This window comes from Vombatus ursinus, unplaced genomic scaffold (assembly GCF_900497805.2).
Source record: "Vombatus ursinus unplaced genomic scaffold, bare-nosed wombat genome assembly UNPS02014778.1, whole genome shotgun sequence".
NCBI lineage: Eukaryota > Metazoa > Chordata > Mammalia > Diprotodontia > Vombatidae > Vombatus > Vombatus ursinus.
This window is the reverse complement of record NW_020954556.1, coordinates 26,968,533-26,978,186: the sequence shown is the minus strand read 5'-3', so window position 1 is coordinate 26,978,186 and position 9,654 is coordinate 26,968,533. Positions and strand designations below refer to the sequence as shown.

Sequence of the window (9,654 nt, the reverse complement as noted above, 5' to 3'; positions counted from 1 at the left end):
CATTTCTGTTTCATAGAATCCCTCTCTTCCTTTAAGATCCAAATTCAAGCACCATCTTCTACATGAAACCTATCCTGATCCTGCTCCCACCTGCTAGTGCCCTCCCTCTCAAACTGCCTTGTATCTAATTAACTACTTTCTATTTATTTTTATTAACTTTCTATTTCTTCTGCTTTTTCTAGTCAGCTCCCAGCATCAGAGCTTAACTCCAAACAGATCAGGGCCCTACATATACTGCAGAATCTGTCTTTCTCTAGTCAGCTGGGCTATGTTTCCATCTGTTTTTCAATTCCATCAGCTTGTCTTCTGTCTTCTGATGTTTTAGCCTCTATAAGTAGCTTCTTTCATTAGCTTCTACCTTCTAATTCCTGTCTTCCCTGATTTCTCAATTCTGTTGACTTCTATATTCTGTGTTCTGTTTTGTCTTCCGGCTTCGGAGTCTCAACCCTTGTAAGCAAAAGCTTATATTTATATCTAGACCAAGAGTTAATGGTCCATAGAAAGGAACAGATGTCTATTTGTACAGATAAAGACAGACAGGAAACAGAGGGAGTGTGCTACTACTGGTATGCCCCTACAGAAGACCCTGGTCATTCTCCTTCTGTTATCCCCAGCCTCCACCCACACAGAATAGTTAGTATAACTATAAGCAGATTATACAACCACACACCTCCCTCCTCTAGGTCAAGCAAGGACAGTGGGCTAAAAGTGAGGAGCTGTCATAGCATCAAGTTAAGGGATTCCTCCCCCACTAGGCATTGCAGGATACCCTGAGATAAGCTGGCTGAGGCCTATGCTTGGGTCAGCGTGTCCTGACAAAAGTAAGCCTACTTTTCAAGAACTAAACAATGTAGTCTAAGAAAGAGCTCATGGTTCAAGCAGCATTCACTACTCAGTCGCAACAGAGGAAAATGTAATACCTAATTATAGTATGAATCATCCTGCAGGGCATGGAGCACTTACCTACTAGCCCAGAAGGTGAACCCTAGACCAGCTGTTAAGGTCCCTTTCTTCTCCCCTGTGGGCTGCCTCCTTGTTTCATTGCCCATTCATGTGAGTCTGCCAGCAGGGTAGGCCCTCCAAAGGACAGGGCCAGGAGCAATCATTCTGATTCACCTTACACTAGAGATAGCTGTTTCTGAGACATTTGACTTGACTTGAAAACGTAGCAACCCTAATCAGATTGTAGTTAATTAAATTCTACTAAATGATACTTAGAAGCAATAAAGTAACATACATCTCATATTTGAAAAATAACACATTTAGTTAGTCACCCAACATTTGAGACGTAATACACACAAACAAAATTAATTTTATATCCCTTCTAAGGAAGAGATTTCCTTCCCACCTCCTCACGTTTTTATTTTTATTTTTTTTAAATCACAAAACCTCTATGAACTACAATGTTTTGTCTTCAAATAAAAGCTACATAAACACAAATAAATAAAAATTGTGGTGTGGAGACAAACTGAATGAACAACTTTCCCCCAAATTCAAGCAATGTCTTCTCTTTTTTACTATGACCCAGAAACAATTCAATTAATTTTCTCTTCCAATGGGGCTCATCAACCACTGCCAAAACATTGTGGGGAGAATTATGATGTTAATGGTACTTTGATTGATTATGTATGTAACTGCTCTCACATGATAACAGATAATCAAATAATAGAATTTTAATAACATAATAAGGTCTAGGAATTACAAGTTCGAGTAAGGTCATTTTAATAGCAATCTCATGTCAAGTTTGGCCCAGAAGTTTTGAAAAACATAGTTTCTTGGGCTTTTAAGGATTTTTTTTTAGTTACAAAGTTGATAAGTTATATATACACTTAGACATATATGGATATATACATGTACAAATACATATGTACATATACATGTACATATACTGTGTATTTATTGTATTATACCTATATGAATATACATGCGTGCATATATACATACATGCATACATACCTATGAGTGTGTAAATGATAGAGTACTGGTCTCAGACTAAGGAAGACTTGGGCTTGCATCCTGCCTCAAACACTTACCAGCTAAGGAATCCTGGACAAAACACTCACAGAAGTCACTGCTTCCTAGGTTTATTGTGAGTAGAAAATAAGATAATATCTGTAAGACACCTTGCAAACTTTTACATGGTATATAAATGCTAGTTGTTCCCATTATTTTATGAAAAGTAAAGTAATTTTTGTGAATCAGACACACTTTTAAAATTTTTCCTTTCTTAGTTTCTAAGCTTTTCTTGGGTTCTCTTGAGGCCGCCCACTGAGATAAGAGAATGGGGTCTGTGTACACTAGTGATTCAGGTCAATTAGCAGGGTCCTGAGGAAGGAAACACACCTGGAGAAGAGAGGTGCATAGTTCAAACCCATGTCAGAACTATTAAATGTAATTCTGTGTAGACGTCAGCATATTTTACTTAACTGTTTGTGGGGAGGAGTGCAGAGTTCAGCTTTAAATTTGTTGGGGTTTTGAATCCGTGTCAAAACCAAATCTGTCAATTTTGTGAAAGGCTGAGATTAAGCAGTTTTTTGAATCTGAGTTCACTAGTCAAGAGGTTAGGCAGAAAATGAGTCAATAAGGATCAATAAGTCCAATGTGTGTGTGTGTGTGTTAGAGGGGGGAGAAGGGAGGAAAGATTGAATAAAATAAAATCAAGAAAACACCGTGCAGGAAGTAGCAAAAGGCACTAGCAATCGCACTTCGTTCCATTCAGAGTCTGACATCATTTTAAAGGCAATAGCATGATAACAATGTGTACTTAAACTCCACACACGTACACCAAAATGTCTTTATCATAACTAATTTGCATTTCTAGTCTATGTAAAAGTGTGGGGCAAAATTTTCTATTGGTCTTAGGGTTCTGAGATACACACACATATAAAAAAACACAGAGATACATACATACACACACATACATACATATATACGTATATACCTACATATACCAATACATACAGATATAGTCTCTGGGTCAGAGATTTCTTCCTAGAATAAGGTATCTATTCCATAGACTTCTCACTTTACTTCTCTTAAAGCTGAGCTATAAACCAGGTAATGATTATCTGCTTAATAATTACCACAGAGCTTTGGAGGTTCAGGATTTCCCAGTTTGTAAACTCTTAAATCTCTTCTGTTCTCATGTGTTGATGAGTAGGTGAAGGACAAAAACTGAGATAATGCCAAGTCATTGGCAAGGTCACTGTCTCTGCTGTCAGTTTAACCATTTCCTAACTCTTTCTATCAAAGCTTGTAAGGGGCTTTTCTCCATACCCCTATACCTACTTGGAGTACTTTAATCATGCTCAAAAAGTTTTAGTTTCTATTTACTAGCCCTAGGATGAAATTCAAACTCTTCTGGGTTCCAGCCAAACTGGCCTACTTTCTGATCCCTGTATACAACATATCATCTCCCAATGCCTAGAATGAATTTCCTTCTCATTTCAGCCTTTTAGAATTGTTGACTTGCTTCAAGGATCAACTCAAGTCCCACTTTCTACATATGACCTCTTCTAATTCCCCAATTTATTGGTGATTTCCCTGTAATTAATTTGTATCTACTTTGTATATCATTTGCATTTACTTTTTATCTCCAGTAGAATATAAACTCCTTGAGGTCAGGAACTGATTCATTTATTGTTTGTAATCTTCAACTTCTAGTAGAATATCCAACTGTTGATTGTTGAATCTTGCATGTCTGGAGTAGACTCTTTCCATCTCCATCTTTCGAAGTTGCTTTCTTCTTGATTCAAATTCACTTCCTCAGACAGAGAAAAGAGAGAAAACAGGGAGATGGCACACAAGCTTCGTGATATAACAAGAATCATAAAATCCCAGATTTGGAAGGTACCTATGTAAGAGGTCATATGGTCCAACCCTAAACAAGCATGCCCTCTACAACATACTTGATCAATGGTCTTCCAGCCTTTGACAGGAGACCTCCAGTGAAGAAGAATACACTTTCCCAAGTTGACCTATTCTACTTATGGATAATTTTAATTGTTAGGAAGTTTCTCTTACATCTAACCTAAATTTATCTCTGTAAGACTTACACCCACTGTTCCTAGTTCTACCATCTGCTATAAAAAAGAATAAATCTAATCTTTCTTCCACATTATATTCCTTCAGATATTTGAAGAAAGTTATCAAGTCTCCCCTCAGACTTTTCTTCACCAAACTAAATACACCCAATTTCATCAACTGATTATTATTTGGTGTAATCTCAGGACCCTCTACTACGCTGCTGGCTTTCCTCTGAAAACTCTCCAGTTTATCATTGACCTTCCTAAAATGTGGTCCTCTAGAATTAAACACAATACCCCAAATATGGTCTGACCAGGGCAGAGAACAGAGGGATTATCACCTTCCCAGAACTACTGAACTCTATAGTTTTCTTAACGCAATTTAAGATCACTTTAGACTTTTGGGTCATCATGTCACCAGGTTGACTTCTATTTAATTTCCAGTCTATTAAAATCTTCAATTCCTTTCAGTTGAACTGTTGCTTAGTCTCCCATCTTGTTGATGTTGGTATTTTGAATCCAAGTGTAAGCCTTTACAATTATTCAATATCATATTGTTATATTTGACTCAAAGTAGTCTAAGGCTACTGAAAATTTTTTATATCACATTCCTATCATGCAAAGTGTTAACCTATCTCTTCCAGCTTCTTGTCATTTGCAAATTTTAATAGTAATAAATTATCAATAAGCAATTATTAAATGCCTACTATGTGCTAAGTGCTGGGGATACAAATAAGAGAAAGAAAGGCAATCCCTGCCTTCAAGGTGCTTACAATCTAATGGAGGAAGACAATATACAAAAAGAAGTATTTGATAAGCATTCTATCCATGTCTTTACCCAAGACATTTATAAAAATGTTGAACACCACAAAGTGAAACCCAGATCTCTAGAACGTCCTGCTAGACTCCTCCTTCCAAGTTGACTTTTTGGGTTCAGCATTTAACCAGTTCTGAAATGCACTCATCTATACTTTTTTCTAGGCTGCATCACTGCATCTTGTCAACAAAAATAACATGACAGGCTTTATCAAATGCTCTGCACGTGCACCTAATACGGTGCTTAGTAAAGTAGGTGTTTAATAAGTATTTATTGTTGACTGGCTGCTGAAATATAGGCAAATTATATCTACAGCATTTATCTGTAAAGAGAAAAAGGAAAAAGGGTAGGAAGTCTGACTTCCAGAAGGAAGGAAGGAAGGAATGATGAAAGGAAGCCTGGCTTAATCTGTTCTCTTAGATGGAGAGTTGATCCACAAATCAATTGACATAGACTTTTCCAAGAACAATGGCAGTACCAATCTGACTACTGAGCCCAGAGTAAGTTGGAAAGTCAAGAGGGAAGGGGAGGAAGAAGAGAGAGAAAGGAGGAAAAAATATAAAAGTTATATTCCCACTGGCAGGGTAGATATCAAGACGGCAGGATGGCTGGATGGATAACATATGATGGGTGGTCTGGAAATTGGTTTACACTTTCTCATCAGTCAAGATGGCTTAGCCCAGGGCACTTTTTGACTCAGCCTTTTTGCTTTTCCAGATGGGGAGAAGTAGGGCAACAGTAGTGCCAATGGCAAGATGGCCAAGATGGGCAGCTGGGTGTGATGTGAAGTGTGGTCTAGTCTGATGGTCTGGGACCAGCTGGATACAATAGGTCAATTGAATTTGTGCTCACTTACCATTCAAGAAAATTGGTATTCTTTATCACTGGTGCATTGTTATTCCTCCTGAGAGTTTTTCCATATATCCTGTTCTGTCCCTAATTAGCTAGTCTCTTTCTTTAGCTCTCTCTCTCTCTCTCTCTCTCTCTCTCTCTCTCTCTCTCTCTCTCTATATATATATATATATATATACATATATATACATATGAAGCTATAAAAAGGAATATGCCACTATATATGGGTGTCCAGTTTAGGTATCCATTCCCTGTTCACTTATCATACCTGAGCTAGCCAGACTATTTATTTACAAGAGAATAATAATTCATAACAATTTAATAGGATAAGGTAATTAAAAGCATAATGGAGAATGGGGATGTCATTGGATGGTAGGCTAAATATAGGGCTACAGAGCTAATAGTTATACCCAGAGTCAAATGTCCCACCACTACCACCACCACCACAACTACCACTACCAAAGCTGTTAGTTCAGTCCGATTTGGTAATGTGCATCTCTACTGGGTTTGCCTGCTTTCCACCTCCTCAGTCAATTCTAGTTTAGCTTCCCCACATGTCTGTTCTTCTCTCAGTCTTGTCTTCCCACCTCCATGCATCCTCAGCAAAGAGATCTCACTCCATGCTTTGTATTTCTGGGCTTTCATTGACAGAGGGCTGTGCACCTGTCCCACACCCTCTGCTGCTCCTGGCAGGAGAATCACGTATCTCAGGTGGATATACTTTCTCTTTCTTATCTCTCCTCCTACATGTGCCCCCAAAATCTGAACTGAAGTTTCCTTCAGGAACCAGAAATCTGGATATTCTTGCACATGTGTGTGCCTGCCAAGTCTCTAAGCCCTTTCGTTCAGCAAAGTTGGTCTATAGAAGTACCTATGAAAGAAAAGTGCCAAGCCCAAGACTGGATAACATCTACTGTAAATGTTCTAAATATATCCGTAACTGAAGTTTCCCAGCACTAAGTAGGCCTTGTGATTCTCTCTGGGCTTTAAATACTTTCCAAAGATAACTGATCCTCTGCCTGTCCTATCCCAAGAATAGCACCATCTGTATAAGAATATAACCATGCAGATTTGGGATTTGCACACCTAGATGATCTGATGGGAGTTCATTTGCCCAATTATAATCCCATGCTTTGTATCAGCCAATGAGCAAGCCTCCTGTCTGCTGTTCTTTATCTGTATTCTGTATTGGCTACCAACCTTTTCCATCACCATATAACCTCTGTGCACCCTAGGCAAGGCTATAAAAACAAGGAGAGTTTTCCTAGCACCTCAAAAATCATACTAATTTCAATCCATCACCTGGGATACCCACAAACTTTATAAAAGACAACCCTTCCATTATAAAAGAATCCTAAAATTACAGAATTTTAAAACTGGAAGGAATCTTAATGAACCAGCCCAACTTCCTTGAAGGACACTGGGGTCTATCTTGATTGTTTAAGTGACTTCCCAAAGACCTCACAGCAAGGTAGCTGCAGAACTAGGAATAAAGTTAAGTCTCCTATTTCCTGGTCCAGTGCCCTTTGAACTACATCATGTAGTTCATACAGAGAAAGCCTCTAAGTCAGTAGATAGTGGATGACCTGAGTTCAAATCTAACCTCAGACACTTAATAGCTGGGTGACCCTGGGCAAACTCATTTAACCATGGCAGGCTGCCTCAATCTCCTCACCTGTAAAATGGGAATAATAATAACACCTACCTCTCAAGGTTGCTGTGAGGATAAAATGAGGTAATAGTTGTAAAGCATTTTGCAAACCTTAAAGCACTATAAAAACACTAGCTATTGTTATTTTCCCTAGTACTCACAATCACTGAATAGTTCTAGCAGAGAAATCTTAAAGATTTTGATTTTTTCTTGAGGTCAGGGATCATACGTCATTCATCTTTGTATCCTCCATAGCACCTAGCATGGCAGCACATGTTCAGTAATGTTTACTTAAGAGAATGAATGAATACTGGGAAATTACAAGTTTGTCACATTGCAGATATGTAACAAGGGCCACAGCCCTTAGCAGATGTGAAGCTAGGAGCACTACTGGTTAAAAAAACAAAACTGGAAGTGTTCACCTGAGTTTCTCTGTCAACCTGTCTATGATAAAGTCAATAACTGGTCTGCAGGATAAATGATTAATCACCTAGAGATTTTCTTCCATGGCAGCTTGCATGGCAAAAAGAACAGTTATTCTCTACACATGAATTTTGCCTTCTCTGCAATAATTCACGCAGCTTAAGAGGACTCCTGAAAATACCCCTAGGTGCTATCTAGCTGGAGAGAATTAATAGAAGTAATGGATGGTGAAAAATCCTAATTCTGGAAAAATCTTTCTTAAGCTTTCCCTGCACATTTTAAATTACACAAGCCACATAGCCTAAATCAATAATTCAAGCAAAGAGCATGATACCTGAACTTTGTTCACATGAAACATTGCTCTTGGTGCATACACATGATCAGGAAGTGAACCGCTAACTGGAGGGAACAGAGTACAATGGAAACGGGCATGAAATTTGGAATCAGAGGCCATGGGCTCTTCACCTGCAAGGTACACCCACTCCTTCATTCACTAAACATTTATGAAGCACCTACTATGTGCTGGAGGTCAAAAGACAATATAAAAATATTCCCACCCTCAAAGAACTTACATCCTACTTGAGGAAAAGAAAAATAGTAACAAAGAAATTGCAAACTACAGACACAAATAATTACAGGCAGCAGTGACTGGAGTAGTGGGGGGAGGGGAGATAGATAAGGAAAGGTAGGAGCTATTACTTGACCTAAGCCTTGAAGGAAGTTAGGGGTTTGAAAAGACTTAGGGGAGGAAGCAGTGTATTCCAGGCAATGGAGGCAGGAGATGGAATATTGTGTAGATGGAACAAAAAGTCAGTTTAACTGGCATGAGGGGGGATAAGGTGCAATCAGCTTGGAAAGGTTGTTAGGAGCTAGCTTGAAAAGGGCTTTACATGCCAAATGAAGAGTCTGTATTTTATCCAAGAGGCAAAAGGGAACCAGGGGAGCTCCTTGAGCAAGGGAGGGATGTGGGCAGCTGGGTAGAAAGCATATTGGAAAGGATAGACTTACCAGCAACAGCAACAATAACAACAATGACTTCTGGCAATGAGAGCAAAAGGAAGTAATTGCAATAGTCCAGATGAAAGGTGATGATGGGATGGCAGCCCAAGTGGAGAAAAAGGGACAGATGTGAAAGATGGCATGGAGGCAGAAGTGACAAGACCTGGCAACTGATGAGACGCGGGGGATGAAGGAGAATGAAGAAGCAAGGATCGAAGGGGGCAAACTGGGGTGATGAGAGGGTAGCAGTAACGTTGAAAAAAAAGGAAAGTCTGAAAGAAGGGTAAGTTGGGGGAATGTTCTGCTTGGGACTTTTTGAGCAGTCTGTAAGATACTCAGTTCAAAATGTCCAACAGACAGTTGGTATTGCAAGCCTAAAACGCAGAAGCAAGACTAAGATTGGATATAAAAATTTGGGAGTAATCCAAATTAAATTAATCATTAACCCATGGTAACTCATAAGATCATCAAGAAGGGATGTGGAGAAATAAAGGAAAAGGTAGCAAGAGAATGCCTTGGCAGATATCCATAATCAGGAAAACCCAGGAAGGAGGGAGTCCAATAATAATAATAATGAAAACAACAACAACAATAACAACTACCATTTATATGATGCTTTAAGGTTTGCAAAGTGTGTTACAAATATTTTCTCATTTTATCCTCATAATAACCATGGAAGTTAGATGCTTTTATTAACCTGATTTTATAGCTGAGGAAATTGAGGCAAGTAGAGGTCTGATGACTTGCCCAGAATCATATAGCTAATAAATGTCTGAGGTCAAATTTGAATTCAGGTATTCCTAACTCCAGGTCTAGCACCCCGATCTACTATTCCACCTAGTTTTTGTTTGTTTGTTTTTTGTTTTTTTGCAAGGCAATCAGGGTTA

General features: G+C 38.7%; 1 long non-coding RNA gene across 1 annotated transcript in view; it reads right to left on the bottom strand.

Moving 5' to 3' along the window:
- Window positions 1-1,921: 1,921 nt before the first annotated feature.
- Window positions 1,922-9,654, bottom strand: part of LOC114045377 — an 86,993-nt gene continuing 79,260 nt past the window's right edge. Inside the window, exon 3 of the long non-coding RNA XR_003569365.1 lies at window positions 1,922-3,764. This is a non-coding gene — a long non-coding RNA (uncharacterized LOC114045377). The remainder of the gene's footprint in view (window positions 3,765-9,654) is intronic.